The following is a 16,821-nucleotide window of genomic DNA, read 5'->3' as shown; positions in this document are numbered from 1 at the left end:
GCCTAAACAGATTCAATCAATAGCCACGATTTATTTGTGGTCGGTTGTTCCCCAACTCAGCTTCACTCTCCTGACGCTCATTGCATTTAAAATAATTCCCTTTATTTATTTGATTTAGTTAATGTTTTATTCATGCGACCCACCCAATGCCATTAACATTTTTACACATATTTTCAATATTTTCGCTGGAAGGCAACAACAAAACACAAAACAAATACAGAAGGAAACAAATCGGAAAGGGAAAATACTAAAAAATTAAGAACTAAATATAGAAATTGCGTTTAATGGTTCGACCATTTAATAATGAAACTTAAAACAAATATCTAACAAGTAAATGTAAACAATTTGTTGGAAAAATAACACGAAATAACCAACAAAAAAAATTAAAAATAAAAATAACAAGAAAAAACAAAGCACATGTTTTTTGTATTTACTTATTTTGCATTTTCCATTTTCATTTTGTTGCTGCTTTTTATTGTTGTTGTTGTTGTTTTTCTTGAGTTTTATTTTTTGTTTTGTGGGTCTTGCATGAGCACATTTATTTGGTATTTAATTATTTTAATTTAAAGAGAAAATTATAAACAAGTGATTTCCTCTTTGAAACTCAGTGTTTACACTTACAAGATTTTAGTGGCCCCTCTCGGCCTTTTACCAGCCCCTCCCCTCTTCCCCCACCACACTCACACACACACACACAGCATCCAGTTGAGTGATAAGCATCGGCATTAGCAACGGAAATTTATTACCAGCTTTTCATAGTTGAGTTGAATGAGGCAAGTCCTGAAACCCGTATCCTGTGCCCTGTATCGTCTGAGCTTGCTAATGCGCGGATTTCAGCGCATTTCCAGATGTCGACTCTTCCTGTTGTTGCTGTTGTAGTTGTCTTTAAGAATTTACACCATTTTGCAATTTCCGCTTTTGGGAGGGTCCAACTCATGGATAGAAGAAGTTAAACATCTGACAACTGGCTAATACCACTGGCATTTGGGTTTGAAATTCTTTAATTTGATATATAAATTTCAAAGTGTAAATAAGACGTGAGTTAAGGAACTTTGTTATTTATTTAAGGGTGCAACCACTAACGGGAATAGTAAGCCCTGGCAACAAACCTAAGACCATGAGGATGTGGAGAGATATTTGGGTTTCAGTTGCTAAAGGGCTCTAAGCAATGTCAGGATAACTTTTGATTCTTAATTTTTATAATTTAGCAGACATTGAAATTTTAAAGGAACTTTTATTAAGTCTCCATCAGATTCTCTTCCTTTGCGTAGACTTCTTTATAAGTAGGACAGTTCTATTCATTTAATCAAAGAAATTGCATTAAAATGTGATGAAAAGTTACTTCGACTCGAATTTTTAAGCATTTTTACAACTTTCAAATATTTGGAAAATTTGTTTATAAAGATTGTATCAAACTAATAGGAACTTTTGTCCTTTTCTCTGTATTTTTTGCAGTATTCTGGCAAAGCTGTATCTTCAAATCGTTATTAATTAGCCAAATGAGAGGGTCGACAAGTTACAGTTCCTAAGAACATTAAGTGGAATTTTAGTTTCAAAGAGAGCTAAGAACATATTATGAATTTACAATTAGTGGATTATGAAAGAGACTATCTTGAAATGATGATTTAGGGCTGAGATTTGCTGATCAACTTAGTTAAATGTTTAACTGTCCCTTTTCTTAAAAGTTAAAACTGACTTTGTCTTAAGTATTTGGCTGCAACTTTATTCCAATGGTCAGCATCTTTTATAAATTGCAATTACATAATGGACTCGTGTCCTTGCCTTTGATGTAACCCAAAAGATTAGATGGACAAACACATACACATACACACGCACATGGAAAACAGGTGAAAAATAAACACTTTTACTTACTTCCTGCCCCGTTTTCTTCTTTTTTTCCGCCCTCTGGGCTGACCATTATGACTTTGTTTTTGTCCTGGTGAGCAACTCAAAACAATTAACTTTAAAGGCTTAGACATAAATCCGTAGCACAAAAGGTAGGCCTGAAAGCCTAACAAGAACATAATGGTAGAGCACGGAAAAAAAACAAGACACAGGCAACATGAAAACAGGCAAAAGAAAAAAATTACCAAAAAAACATGGAAAAGGAAGAAGCAAAAAAATGGAAAAAATGAAAAATGTATGAGCCACACGAAAGGCTGGCATAAAGGAAGGGGAGAGCAACTAGGTGAAGAGCACTTGACATTGCCTGATGAGGCCCACACACACACGCACACACACTCACACGAGACACGCAGACACATACACCAGCACGTATGTAGGTACATATTCAAAGTGAAGGAAAAAATCTCAACGAAAAGTCGGTTCGTTTTCGGGCGAATTATAATATTGCATGCTGATAAAACATTGAAAGCTCAAAAAAGGTACCCCAAGGGGATTACAATTAAACCTACACACGCAGATACATACATACATGGCCCACACAGACATATACACATGCATTGCAATTGTGCGGAAAAGAGAAAGAAATGATTGCCGGAAATCATTTCCAAATCCCCTTGGCCACAAGTAATATAAATCCTACAGATGTAGAAGCCAGACTTACATATATTTGTGTCAATACAAATAGATTGAGTGGCTCGTTGATGAAATTGAAGATTCTTAAAAGACAATCCGATTGCCTTTCGTATGTAGATTGTGTGGTTTGTTCTGGGAGAAGAAATTAGCAAATCTTTCTAAGAAGTCTTCGTCATAATCATTCTTCAAAGTCAATTTCATTTACACGGAAGAACAAATATGTTGATACATCAAAATAAACGGACTCTTCCTACACTTAAAACACAATGTTTGGTTTCTTCCGATGAATTATTCTAACCAGCTTATTTTCCCTTCCAATTCCATAAATAAAAGAAAAAACACAAAAGTAAGTAAGTAAAACAAAAAAACCCCCACGAATTTCAATGAAATATAAACAAAAATCAAACCTTGCCATGCAACACTCGTCATCAAAGCAACAGTTTGTTGCTGGCAACATGTTGCCAGTCCAATAGCAACATGGCGCCTACGCTCTACGCTTTGGGCCCCCGGGTAAGTAAAGCAAAATGTGCTCTCCCTTAGTTGGTTCTCGCTCTCTATTTCCCTCTTCATATCTGTCTCTCGCTCTCTTAGAGTCTGTGCGTGTGTTGAGTTTCTTTGCTTTGATAAACCATCAGCCAGGCCACATTTGAAACAGTCTATCAAGGATTCTAGACGTTAACGGTTCTCCTAACTGAAAACAGAGCGAAAACAAAAGTTTAATCAAAAAAAATCTAACAAAACTTGCGTTACGTGCGTTTTAAATAAAATTCGTGGAGTAATTAAAAACAAAAGTGTTAAAGAACACAGCGACTTCAAGCGGAAATAAGCTTAAACAACTCAAAACCAAAAAGTAAATATATATTTCAAAAATTTAGAGTGATCGAGTATATAAAAAACTGGAAAACTAAATTTCTAAGATTTGTTAAGTCTTTGCGAAAAGTGACATTAAAAATTTAGAAGGGGATAAACAACTATTTCATAATATTTATAATATTCACTTTCTTAGTTGGAAATGTTTAGCTAAACCTCTGATAAATTTTACCATTATTAGTTTGATACAAAATTTCTAAAATATTTGTTAAGTTGAAAGTTAAATTTCAAACAAATTTAGAAAAACTTTGAGATTATTCTGGAATGTGTATCTTAAACTATAGAAATGTAATATATTCATACTGAAGCCAGTTTCGATCTTATATGTTAGTTAATTGAGTGACATTTGGAAAATTTTAAAGAACTTATAAAATTTTGTATTTTGTGTCAATTCCCTTTGAAGAAAAAGATAATAGAAATAAATGACTTTCACCTTTTTTAGCTTGTTTCAAATCAATTATTAAAATGGACAAAACAACTAAAATGGTTTTGAAACCGAAATATAAAATAAAACTTGAAACTGGTCTCTTGATTCACAACGAATTGTTAATCAAAATACTTTTCGTAGCTTCAATGTAAACATAAATAATTCAAATTTATTAGATGTAATAGTCCAAAAAAGCAATTTTGATAATTGGGAACGAAAACAGATCATTAAAAATTTGTCTTTCTAAATTTTTCTTGTAACTTAACAAATGTTTATGTAGTTTCACAGCAACATTCAATAAGATATTAACACAAATTAATATTCAATCAGTTTATTCATTTTATTTATGAGAATTAATTGATTTTAGTTTTTCAATATGTATTTAAAAAATAGCAAGGCGTAAATTTGTTTGTACCCCATGTTTTCGCTTTGCCATTAATCATCATAGTTTGATTTAGAATTTCTCTTTACAAATGCATTCACAAAATGATTGAAACAATGCAGAAACTGTCTGAAACTGAAACTGTTCAGGCCATCAAAAATAATAATGCCATTTACATGCCATATTCGCTGACAGAAACATGGTCAATATGCTGGCAATCCCAGCCCATTGAACCTTTTTATGTAAATTTTTGAAAAGAAAAGCAGCAAAAAAGAAAAAAAAGGCATTTTTGAAATGCTTGAATTTCAATTAAAAAGGGTCAGGATGATTTGTCCTGGCTTGGCTCAATTTATATTCATATTACGTATACGCAGGGCCGGTCCTACCGCTGTTGCTATTGCTTCTGGTTGAGGTTGTTAATGGCAGCCAGGCAAAAGTTGACACTAAAATGCCGTCGCCATCGTCGTCGGCATGGGCATCACCGTAGCCATAGTCGCTGTGGTATGTCGCGAAGTCCTTGTCTCTTTGTTTGCTCATTCGCCAAATTTAACACAAGGGCTCAAACGAGGGTTTGGGGCGGGCGAAATTCACTCTCCTCTCGTTTTCGTTCTCACTTGCCATCAGAAGGAATGAATGACTGCCGTCTGTCAGTCGGTAGGGGGTCGCTGCCTGCTGCTACACACACACACACACAAACACGCATTTATGATACAGACCTCCCTCCAGTCACATTAATTTATGCTCATTCATAAATTGTTGTGCTCGCTGACTGGCATAATATAAAAATTTGCATTTGGCGCCCGAGTGTATGCAACAAATAATAAAACAAAATTTCACTTGTTTGATTAACGGAAAGTAACAGGAGATCGACGAGTAAACAGAGAAAAAGAGAGAAAGAGAACATAAGAGGAAGAAAATCGGAAAGGCAAAGAAATAACAACAAAAATTAATTTAATCTTTAAGCTGAAAAAATACATTAAATATGCTTCATATTAAACATAAACAAGTAATGAAAATTTAAATTGAAATTCCATCAACAAAAGACACAAGAAACTTCATCAAAAGTCCAGATAAGACCATAAACAGAATCTGTTTAAACTGACAAGATATTTAAATTTATCTAAAATCTAGAAAATATCATGCCAGGCCCCAAACTATTAAAATATACATTGATTACTTAATTTATATTAATTTCATAAAATCAAATGTATTATTATATGTAGCAAACCTTATTTAAAAGCCATTTAATTGACGTGTGAGCTTTGAATATAATCTACTTAAATTATTGCCAATTGACATTCCTTTAGGCGAGAAGAACAGCCTTTGAGGCACTTTGCTTAAGCTTTATGATAGCAAATTTAATGCTCATATGTTAATCATTTCTAAGTTTACAATTCGACAATAAGTCAATTTTATTATGCAATCGTTAAAATCACGAAATTGTCCCATGGCATCCTGTTAGTCCATTGACAAGTTACGATTTTTACCACTTTTAAGCGAAATTTAATTAATGACAGTAAAAAATATGTGAAAGTAAAACTAAAAAAATCCTTAGTTTTGACTTGTTTTGTGTGTAGACTGCTATTCAACAGAAATTCATGATAATAAAGTTGTAAGCAGTGACTATTCCCGAGTCAAGTAATGGCAAAAATCCATACAAAGATAAGCAGAAGATTCACTTTCTCTAACGACAATCTATTCAAAATGCTTGTAATAGCTTCTTAGATTGTAATCAAAATTGTATAGAAACCAATCTGGTTCTTGAATGTAAATGCATATTTACCTTTTCAAAACAATTTCATTTGGTTCATGCAAAAATTAGCCATGTAATTGTCTATCTCATGGTCGATTTAATTCGTCAAATGATCTGTTAATTAAATTTAAATTATTCTGTCAACGGATTCTTTCCGCACATTTCTTACATCTCTTGATCAAGAAACCGCAACGAATTTGGTTGAATGGTTAAACATTTACCCATTATTTTCATTAAATTCTTTGCCTCCTTTATTGTGCTTTCTCTCTTACAAGTCAAAAGTAAAGTCAACGAGGCAACAAGAAAAGGTTGCGTGTCTTTGCCATTTGTTGCCGCAGCCGCCACAAATGAAATAATTAAAATAACACAAATGCTCTGCCAACAGCAACAACACAACCCACCCATCACCTACCGTCCTCTCCGCCCCCAAAAGCAATCTTGTTTCCCTTGCTGTATGTGGTCTTTTGTATTCTTTATACTTTGGTGTTGTTTTCTTTTTTTCTTCTTTTGCTTTCCTCTGCTTAATTCAGAAAAGCGGACATGAACGCCTGCAGCGAGTTTTCATTGTGCACACGCGTTCCATCTCCATCTGCCACTTCTCCGCCGACTTTTTGGGGCAATACAAATAAATAAATATGATAAATAGAATTATACAAATAAATTTTCCTGGTTATATATGACTGAAAGTCAAGAATTTTCAAATGGCAATTGGAAGGAAGTGATTAGACAAACAAGCAAAATAACACAACAAAAAGATGACAAATTACCACAAAAATTGATTCAATCACAGCAAACAAAAGCCTTTTCACAGTGCCACAAGATAAATATGATCATTAATATTTGTTAACCACATACACACACACACACACAACTCAAATGTAAAATTTATGACAAAATTTTCCTAACTCTTATCAACTAGAAATTCTATGCCTATGCCTATGCCCCAGGCCTTGGGCGTAGTTTCCAAACATTTTTAGCCACCCACATAATTATCTTTACACAATGTCAAAAATTGGGCTCAAAGCACAAATAACTGAAAGTGCCAATTAAAAAACTTTCACGCCAAGCAATAATAATAATTATTATAATTATGATAATTACATGGAATGTACAGGGATAGAGAGCAGCCGCCTCAAGCTGCCCGTTTTCCCTTGGCTCTCAAGATATTTTGAAAGGAAACAGTACAAAAGTGTTGACTGTCAAATATTTACCCAAAATAAACACAGTGAACACTGTCAAACAGAACAACAGCAACACAAGTGTCTTGAGTCATCAGCATAAGTAACATTGTTTAACAAAATTTGGTTCTAAATTCAATATTTTAAAAGATTTCCAACCTAAACTCGCTTCAAAAGCTTCTTGCCTTCTTTTGAAGTCGAAGTCCTTTCTCAAGGGAAAGTGATATGATGGGAACCGAGAAACTAATCAAATTTCGAAGTCCTTCCATTGACTTGTGAGCCCCAATATTTTGTTTGCTAGTGTATTTTCTATGCACAAGTTAGAAATCTTTCAGCACTTATGCTAAAAATTCCATGTCCCTTTAGAGTTCCAGCTGTTTTAATTGCCTCAAACCTAACTAGGCCCCCATTATTATTTATTATTATTATTTTTTTATGGTTGTTTTTGTTGTTGTTGCTGCTGTTGGTTGATTATTATTTATACAAAAAATGAAGGCACTTCTATTAGCTATGTAAATATTTACAACATTTGCGCGTGTCTTGTTGTTAATTTATGAAATTCTCTTTGGTCAATTTATCATAAACCGAAAGGAGAGAAAAACCAGAGGGCCGGGGCTAACTTCGACCGCGTCAAAGTTTGTATACCCTTGCAACTTTTTTGGTAACTCTTCCCTTACCTATTAACCATCAATGTGGAAGAACGTTTTATCTAAAAAGGCTTATGTTTGCGAAAGAATGGCCTACAATCATAGGAAATAACGAAGATATTGATCAAAGTCACTGTTTTCCACCGATCGTTCCTATGGGAGCTATATGATATAGTCACCCGATCTTTATCAAATTCGACACAGTCATTAACAGATATATTAAATTAAGAAACGTTTAATTTAAAAACAATCACGTTAAAAGTAACGAAGTTATTTACAAAAGTCACTGTTTTCGCCCGATCGTTCCTATGGGAGCTATATGATATAGTCACCCGATCTTGATCAAACTTGGCACAGTCATTAACAGATATATTAAACTAACAAGTGTTTAATTTGAAAGCAATCGCGTTAAAAGTAACGAAGTTATTTACAAAAGTCACTGTTTTCGACCGATCGTTCCTATGGGAGCTATATGATATAGTCACCCGATCTTGATCAAATTTGGCACAGTAGTTTATAGGCGTAATAATCTCTCTAATATAAAGTTTCACGATAATAACATAGAAAATAACGAAGTTATTGAGAAAAGTCACTGTTCGTGACTTTGGGGTTTGTATGGGAGCTATATGATATAGTGGTCCGATCCGGCTGAATCCGAGATATACAACGCCTGCAGTATATACAAGCCTACGTGCAAAATTTCAGCTCTGTAGCTCTTACGGTCTAGGAGGAGTTTGCGTTGATCCAGACGGACGGACGGACGGACGGACGGACGGACGGACGGACGGACGGACATGGCTAGTTGAACTCGTCTCGTCGTGCTGATCAAGAATATATATACTTTGTATGGTCGGAGATGCTTCGTTCTATGCGTTGCACACTTCTGACCAAAATTAATATACCCTTTTTGCAAGGGTATAAAAATTGTTGACTAGATCATAAAACGAGCAGCTTTAAAACACATTAAATTGGGTGAGAAAAATGTTTTGCAGTTAATTAAAAACACAATTTGTTGTTCTTGTTGATGTCAAAAAAAAAAAACATGAGTAATGAAAAAAAATTAAATCTAAATATTAAAATGCAATAAAACGAACAGCAAAGTAGCAAATATTTATTTATACAAAAAAAGGCAAGGCAAAATCTTTGAGGCTTTGACTTTTTATGTGTTTTTTCGTTTGGTCTTTCTTCCTCCCAGTGGGAGAAGAAGAACATTAAAAACAACAGAGAGAGAGAGAGAGAGAGGAGAGAAAAGCGAGCTGGAAAAATGACGCAGCAAACAGTTTTTCCAGTTGGCCAGTTTCATACGAAATTTGGCTCGTGATTACTGGGAAACTGAAATTCCTATTAATTGAGTAATTACTTCATCCCACAAAACTTTGCTGCTCTTCAATCCATTGAATGAACATGCATTTCCACATGTCAGTTTGGTTATTTATAGCTTATGGTTAAACCATACACTATATAGATGTATATCTATCAATCAAGTGGAAAGGTAGACCGGCTTGTCCAGGCATTCATGACAATTTCAAAATGAATGACTGGCATTTCCATTTGCAAATTGACAAAAACCTTTAACAAAGCAGAGAGCGTTAAAATCAACAAGCAAACCAACAAACAACTAAAGGCAAAGACTAACTAACTTTTCCCACTAGAACGAACATTTGATGTGCTAACCAAGTGGTAAAGGAGCAAACCTCTAGCCATAACTCATATACCCAATGCCAGTTCCCTCCGTTTTGCTCTCTATCACGGACAATTCGCATGAATTTTCCATGTGTCCATGTGATAAAGGTATAAAACCAGAGATTTATGTATCGAAATTCACTCTTAATACTCAAGTTTCAAATGTGAATATTTCATTGCTGGAATGCCATATAATTGAATGCATATAAATATTTAGTTACTCCATGGCTCAATGTCAATCAAGTTCATTTCGTGTGTGTGTGTGTGTGTGTGTGCATATTTAATAAAAGTCAACATGGACTAATTGCTAACTAAGTACTACTATGACAAAAGGCCACATGCGGAGAGACATTGAATCAAAAATTCTCATTCTCCAGCCAGAGAAGCCATAAAAATTTAATTAAATCTCCATAGTTAGAGCCCAGCAGGCTGCGAATGGAAATGGAAAGTAACTATTTCAATAAAAATTTCCATGGACATTTTAGAGACAAGTCCTGCAGTTGCAGTTACCATGTATCTAATTAGAGATCTGCGAGTGGCTAACACAAGGGTAGAAAAATTTTGTCTGCCTTTGATTTAATTAAATTCCAAACACACCACAAATCAGTGGGTGGTTAGACTCTAGAAAAAATTCGACCTCTTTTTTCACACATTGCCGAGAACGAGCGGAAAAAAGTAAAAGGCACATATGTATGTAAAAGTTTCCATGGCAAAAAACATGCCCAAACAATGGCCATGTCTTTGGCAGATCGTAAACATCTTAGCAATCATATGACAAGAGTTCAATTAAGCATAAAAATGGATGGAAAACAACAAGCCTTAAAACAAATGATATGAAATGCCATGACAAGGCGAGAACCGACACATTTTACCCTACTCAAAGTAACACAAAGTTAAAAGTCATTGGCAACAGGATGCGGGCTGGACAAATTTTATTGTTTATCCTGAGTAGGGTTTCAGTTTGTGTATTAAGTAACATTTTAAATTTGTTCAGTTATAAAGGCGTGACAGTGAATACATCAGTAAAAGATAAGATATTAGTCAGTATCATAATTAACATATTGAAATTGACAGCTTTAACACAAAGTGATGAGGCAGTTTTTGCATGGGAAATGTATCGAAGGAAAACTGCTGAAAAGTATTCTCATAAACATATAAATTAGGTGGAGGAATGTTGTAAGGTTTTCAATTGTTTTTGACTCTTGACCTTAACAGTTGAAAGATTCATGCATTGGAAACCGTTTGCCAACTTGGTAAGCTTTATGATTTCAACTAAAAAGATTTTCATCTAAACTAAAAAAACTAACGAACCTACTAAAAGCAAGTAGGATATCTTTTCGAAAGAATGAAAAATTTGATGATTAACCCCAAGCCCAATTAAACGCAAGGTTTGAATGAAAATTATTTATGAATTTAACGTATTTCTAAGAATGACTAAATATAATATTTAAAAAGTCGAACAACGGTCAATAATGTGTTAAAATAAAAGCAAAAACGCTTTGGCAAACACTTTAGAAAGAGATATCACGTCAAATACCTTCGAAATACAAAGTTGGAATGTTTTTTATGACCTATGTTTGATTATTTACTTAATAAAACAATTCCAATACAAGCATAATGTTAATTTTGCTTTGATTATTGGGATCAACTACAAACAAATACGATATGATAAAAATTCTTGAATAATTCTTTTGTTTCCTTTTCACCACCTCACTTCTGTATGTTTTTTTTCTCACTTGACTCTCAAATATAAATGTAAAAACTATAGAAAAAAAAAAAAAATTTTAAGACCAAGAAAAAACAGAGGGCCAACACTGAACATTGTGAGACTTCATTAACAAGTGCACAAAAAGCAGCTGCCCCTAGCCTTGAATGGCCCGCTATATATAGACTATTATGGGGTCATCATAAAGATGATGATCATCATCATGTATGAGGATTATCCAACACAATTTCTGAAGCAAATCAAAATGCGATTGTTTTACAAGCAGACGGCCAATTAACGATTTCATGCAACATAAATTACACTGAAATAGACTTGAAAACAGAGAAAAAAAAATACAAAACTAACACACACACACATCTTATTGAACTTGATTTTGGTGCTACTCACTAGAAAAAAGACTGTGGCTAATTGAGTGGATTTAGCAAGTAGAAGGTAGCGAATTTTGTGCAAAAAATATTTCTATAATTGTTTACAATTTCATTTACAACGAGGTGCGAGGTGTAAGGCTTATGAATATAAATCAACAGATGCCCCAACCAAATAGAAAGGAAAATAAATAAAAAGATTTATTAAAGTCCAAATGCAATAAACCATTCAATTAGATTAAGACCAAAGAGAGAGAGCTTGAGACAGATATCTTCCTGCATTGATATATATATAGATAAACTATATATTGTGTATATAAGAGATATTTCAATTTATATAGAATTTGCGCTTAATTAAAATTTATAGAATGGCATGGCCAACCGGATGAATCGCCAAAATGTTTATTCATAAAACACCTGTAGTCATCCTCTTGCTGTAGGAGGATACGCAATCGTAAATTACTTTGCTAATTTGTTTGAGTATATACTTATGTATAAAAAAAATAAGTACAAAATAAGATGCTTTAACAAATTGGCTTTAAACAACAAATTTTAACTGCATTTTTATCGGATGCGCAATATAAAAATGGGAGTGAGAGAGAAAGTAAACCCAAAATCCCATAAATAAAATGGCGCAAATGTCAAAAAAAAAAAAGAGAAAAGGAAAAAGTGTTTTGTTATAAATTGCCATTTGCCTTGGTTTAAATACCCTTTAAGCAAAAAGGGTTAAAAGTCATATAAGAGACATTGAAAAGACAAAGAAGTTAAAGATAAACAAAACTTATTTTAAACTCTTTTCACTTGTGATCTTCTTCAAGACAATCGGATAAGATCAATCGTATCGAAAACTACACAAACACATCTTGAAAATTTTTAGCCAAGAAGATCTATTTGGCTAAAAAGGATATTAGTTGATTAAGAAATATCTAGGCAAAGTTTTGCCTATCAAAGTTTTCTGTCATTTATTTAGTTTACTATTAAGCACTCTAATAACTCTCAAAGGATCTAAATTAATCAAGTTGTATATTTTCGATTTTAACTAACTTGGCTTACTTAGCAAAGAAAAAAAGGCTAAAAGAAAATAAGATTATGAAACAATCGAACTAAAAAGAAAATAAACTTCTATATTTAATACCATAAAATTAGATTCAATCTTTGTCCAAAGAAAGCAAAAAGGACAACGAGGTGAATTTCTCTAGGCCTAGGATGTCACGAGAGTTCTGTGAGAAAATTGTCGGAAAAAATGTAAAAGTTAAAAAGTTGTAAGAAACTGTAAATTTTAAACTCAATGCCCATAATCTATCTACGCCTCTGGTTGCATAAAGGGTACACAAAATTCGTCAAAGTTAACTGAATGAAGGAGACCTATTTTTGGTTTATTTTTGGGCCATAAATTATCCCTCATTTGTCAGCGAAAAGCAACCTTTTTTGTATGTGTGGGTGTATGTGTGTGCGTGGGCCAGATTGATCGCATCATGGAAATAAAATGAGGGACTCATCCATTTAGGACATGCAAATCAATGTCGGGTCAACTGAAAACTCATCTGTACAGTAATTTACAACAAATATTTATGATGGCTTAAGGGTTCTCACCCTTTTTTGTGGGTTAAGCATCAGATGAAGAAAAGGAATAAGTAGACAAGGAGAAGTAGAAAATAAAAACAAAAAACCGTCAATGTCAAGTTGTTGTTTGGTTGTTATTTGGTTGTTCTTGTTGGTTTTTAAGTGGCCCAAGACCCCAAGGTTAACTTTCTTATGCCTGCTTGCATTCACTTGAAACACAAAAATGGGTAAAGTGCTTGTACCTTACTTACGTCTCTTGTCAACCTTCACCTTAACATTTTGGCATATTTTTGCACTGCGGCATGTTAATGAATATGAAAACAGAATAAAGACAAGCAGAAGCAGCAACAGCAACAACAGCAAACAAAAAATGAAATACAGACAATGTCTGCTCTATAATTCAAAAGCTAAGCACAATGAAAAAGAGGATGAGGCCTCCTTGTCAGTTGGACAGTCACTCAGTTACTCAGTTAGTCAGTCAGTCAGTTACTCATTCACTCGCTCAGTTCTTTATGCATTTCTTGTCTGTCCGTCTGTCTGTCTTGGTGTTTACATACTGCATAAATTATACTCAAGTGCGTCATGTGTCCAAATCGTGTGTGTGTGTGTGCCAGCGAGTGTGAGTGTGTCTTGGGGGTAGAGAAAGTCTTTTCATATTATTATTTATGAATATGACTTCAGCTGACACAATGCAGTCAAGTTTTCGTTTATAGTCGACCTTACTTTTGGGAGCAGATGTCTTGAGTAAGAATTTTTCATCCCCAAAAACTTTTAACATCTGCCAGGGAAACATAATAAAAGGAAATGCCAGGAGAACAAGCAAAGACTGATGGCATTCCGCAAAAATTTCCTCAACTTTTATATTGTAATCAACTGAAATCCCAAATCAAAAGCATGCATAAGTGTGAATGTTCAACAGATTCTTTCCCCAAGGTAAAGGTAACGTTAGTTTTTAATGCAAACAAGTTTAATTGTTAACATTTATGGAACTATTACATTGTGAAATAAACCGAAAACGAAAAATCAATAGAAAAACTTGTTCAAGTGATTAAAAGTTAAGTAGCTCAAGGTTGTACAATCAATAAATAAGGCAAAACTGTCAACAAACACTAAACGCAACAACTCTTTCATACACACACACACACTTACAATTGAGTGTACATACAGACATAAATCTGAACATTTCACCATAATTAAAGCTAAAAATAACCAAAACCAGAAAGTAGGCAATGGCTATGAGGAGGGGAGCAAGGGAAAAGGAAAGAAAATTGGCTAAAACCAAACGAAGGCAAAAATCAAAATAGAAAACAGAAACAAAAGCCAAACACTAATGTATAATTCAGACTTGGCAGGCCATCGAGGAAGACGTTTAAAAATAGAAATAGCAATATTGAGAACGGATAAGGCAGAGAGGGAGGAGGAGGGGCGGAGCAATAAAGACTTTAACCAAGACACGTACACATTTTACCTTAATTTTGCGGGCCAACAAGCAACAAGCAGCTAGCAAAATGAGGGATAAGGAGGGAAACACAAACACTTAAATTAAATTGCGAACTGAGCTTAATGCACTTAAAGTAAAAGAAAAAAAAAACGGGAAAAACAAAGAAATAGGGGGCGTGTCCATTGTCAATGTCAGAATAAGTGCGTGGCACTTTAACACGCGCCAGGGAAAAACTGAGCGACTCAAAGAGGGGCACTCGGGGGCTACTCGGAGTGGAGGGTGACAAGTCTTGACAATTGTAAGCCTTTTGCATCCTCTTTTCAACTCATGCAATGGAGCCATTAGTCCGTTTCGTAGTTTTGCCTCACCTTGCCATGCCGAACAACACACCGGGCGCCGAAAAGTATGCTACGCTATTGAGAAAGCAACCTATTTTTCTTCATGTTGTTTTCCTTTTATTTCCGTTTCCGCTTGATTGCTAGAATTCTGTTTGTGCTGACAGGACTAGCGAATACGAATTGCCAATGCCAATGCCAATGTGAATGGAACTCTGAATGGAAATTACCTAATTGTTTTCGATAATGGGAAATGTGTTTGCCATATGTGTGTGTAGGTGTATGTGTGTGTGTGCGTGTTATGTATTTGCTTTCATAATTAGATGACTGCGTGTGGAAAAGAAACTAAACAACTTGTTTTTTTTTTTTTTTTTTTGTCTTTTGCTTTTTATGTATTTAGCAGGTTGTTTTGCTAATTAAGCAAAGGGAAATAAAGTAAAAACATTATATTATCTAATAAAATATTATTGAATTGCTTTTTATATCCTTACGGAGGGTATAGTAAAATTTGTCTGTCTCTGTCTGCTTCTACGCAAAGTATTATATAATAGTAACTACGGAGATGGATTTACCTTCACATAAAATTATATAAAAAATAGAGAGAATAGTAAATAGGGCCCAAAACAAGAGAGCATGAGAGGAATAGTTATAGTTTAACAGAATATTAACAAGAGTTGAAAAAAGAGCAATGAGAACTTCTTCGACTGAGCAAAGTATTGAGTTGCCCCAACTTGATGGAGAAGTTTGATAGAGTTAGTTAGGTCAAGGTAAGATATTCTTTATCATCGCATAGAAAATGATAGTCTAGTCAATGCAGTAGGGTATATAAACTGCGAAACACTGAACATTTGCTATTGATTTTCCGCGAAGACAGGTTGAAAGAGGATTTTTTGCAAAGTATTTTCATAATGAAAAACAAAATATGTTTTGTTGGCATTTCTAAAGTTTACATTCCATGATGTTTATGTGGTAGTTTTGTTGCCCTAAGGCCACATACCGCACAAAACGAAGACCACACAGAGATAGAGAGAGAGCACAAGTTGACTCTCATAATTTATATTAAGGAAACTTGCATCATGCCCCACTCTATGCGGCAGCCTCATTTAGACACACTCACACATGTGTCTGTGTGTGAGTGTGTGGGTAAGGCAACATTAGCTGCAGTTCGGCTCCCTCCTCTCGTGGACTCTCTTCTATTTTTCTCTATTTTTATGTGTGTTTTCAAGGCCCTTCGGCAGAAGGATCTAGCAATGAAAAAGCATTCGCCCGACACCCACACACCGAAACCCACACCAGCACACACACACATTCCGCCATATAAGTGCACACACATGCCATTACACAACAAGTGCAAAAACTATTTGTATGCAATAACAATTGGAAAGGAAAGCCCGAACAAAGCCAGAATGACGACAGAGACGAACTTCTAATGAGCCTGACCTAGAATTTACCACCATCCAGAAGGCAGTAATGGCATTTCCCGCATAAAGTCTTTAAGCTTACCCAGTTAATAGCTTACGTTTTGCCTCTGGTTAAAGTTAACACTTTGTTTCCTTGTAAAAAGGAAAAACCTGAAAGAAAACAGGGGAACAAAAAAAAAGGAGAGAAAAACAAGAGAAAAGTTCACACAAAAGTAGTTTCGAACAATGTGAAAAGTTTCCGTTCGACACTGCGATACAAATTAAATGAAAAGTGAACATGGCGACAGGCAAGTGAAACAATCGCCCCATAGCCGGAATAGGCAACAAGTTGGCCCGCATCTCCTCAACTTATGATACAGTGGGATTAAAGAGTTAAACTTGGAGATAATAAAACGAGCTAAGTTCTCAACTCTTGATTCAAAACGACGGCCAAAAAGTGCTCTATAATTGAGAACTATCTAAGCTAGTTTATCCCGTTTAATAAACAACTAT

General features: G+C 34.5%; 1 protein-coding gene across 2 annotated transcripts in view; it reads left to right on the top strand.

The window, feature by feature from the left end:
• Positions 1–3,204: 3,204 nt before the first annotated feature.
• Positions 3,205–16,821, top strand: part of Cbp53E (Calbindin 53E) — a 32,306-nt gene continuing 18,689 nt past the window's right edge. For both annotated transcript variants that reach the window (XM_068288974.1, XM_068288973.1), the window contains exon 1: positions 3,205–3,388. The gene's annotated coding sequence lies outside the window, so the exon portion shown is untranslated. The remainder of the gene's footprint in view (positions 3,389–16,821) is intronic.

Source organism: Drosophila tropicalis, unplaced genomic scaffold (genome assembly GCF_018151085.1).
Source record: "Drosophila tropicalis isolate 14030-0801.00 unplaced genomic scaffold, ASM1815108v1 contig_593, whole genome shotgun sequence".
Classification (NCBI taxonomy): domain Eukaryota; kingdom Metazoa; phylum Arthropoda; class Insecta; order Diptera; family Drosophilidae; genus Drosophila; species Drosophila tropicalis.
The sequence above is the reverse complement of the archived record's forward strand: the minus strand, read 5'-3'. Positions and strand labels throughout refer to the sequence as shown.